The 1027-nt window shown below is 42.4% G+C and overlaps 1 pseudogene; it reads right to left on the bottom strand.

The window, feature by feature from the left end:
* Positions 1-555: 555 nt before the first annotated feature.
* Positions 556-664, bottom strand: LOC140298780 (5S ribosomal RNA; annotated as a pseudogene).
* Between the last annotated feature and the right edge of the window lie 363 nt (positions 665-1027).

Here is a 1027-nt window from a genome sequence, read left to right as displayed (position 1 = left end):
TATTTGACAGTTTAAAGTGGCTGCACGTGCACTTTTTCTATCTGGCCTCAGCAAATCTCTGTAATTTATTCATTTGTGTTTGGAAAACAATGGAAACTTTATTTCTGAGCCCACATCAGTGGGTTCTGGTTGTTAAAACATAGATGAGGAGACAGTTCAGTGTGTGAGGATAAAAGAAGAGGAGAACCTGGGACATCTGAGCAGATCTGGGATCAGCACCTTGGATATCAGCAGGGAGTCTTAGGAAGGAAGGAAATGGGATGAATCTGCAGACTGCAGGAAGATCTGTTAACAGTCTGCAGACTAATGTGAGACAATAATATTTGTGTGTGTTTGGTATCCAGAAGAATTCAGACAGATGAAGTCACTGTGAGCTGAGCAGTGCTGGAAGATGATATGACAGAGTGACCTAAATGAGGTTTATGTGTGCGCTCATTTCCAGTCTTTGACAAAGATTGAAAAGTGAATTTATTTGACCGATTTCCTTCCTGATGTGAAGTATGTCATGAAGCTGTCCGTGTTGAGTGAGCAGCAGCGCCTCCTGCAGGTGTAAAAAGCTTACAGCACCTGGTATTCCCAGGCGGTCTCCCATCCAAGTACTAACCAGGCCCGACCCTGCTTAGCTTCCGAGATCGGACGTGTTCAGGGTGGTATGGCCGTAAGCTAGATAATCAGTCACAAATCAGCTTTTTATAGATGCTGAAACAACATATATTACTGTGTTCTGACTTCTAGAATATAATGTAACTGTTTAAAAATGAGCAATTTGTGATGATTTCATCTAACTAAGCAGCCTCGGTCTCTCTGTGTGACGCTGAACACAAAACTACACACAGGGAACAGAAGAGGTCGACAGACACTAAGTTATCTGAGAGTCTCACTTTCAGCTGCAGAGAACCAACACGAGAGAAGAACATGTGCAGGATCAGCATCAGCCTCTCAAGCCAATTAGGTGAAAAACTAAAAGAAACATATGGTTCAAGCAGCTATATAATAGATATTTGTTACAGTGACTCAAACAGGCCTA

This window comes from Leuresthes tenuis, unplaced genomic scaffold (genome assembly GCF_036924035.1).
Source record: "Leuresthes tenuis unplaced genomic scaffold, fLeuTen1.0.hap1 SCAF_1, whole genome shotgun sequence".
In the NCBI taxonomy this organism is placed as follows: Eukaryota; Metazoa; Chordata; class Actinopteri; order Atheriniformes; family Atherinopsidae; genus Leuresthes; species Leuresthes tenuis.
The sequence above is the reverse complement of the archived record's forward strand: the minus strand, read 5'-3'. Positions and strand labels throughout refer to the sequence as shown.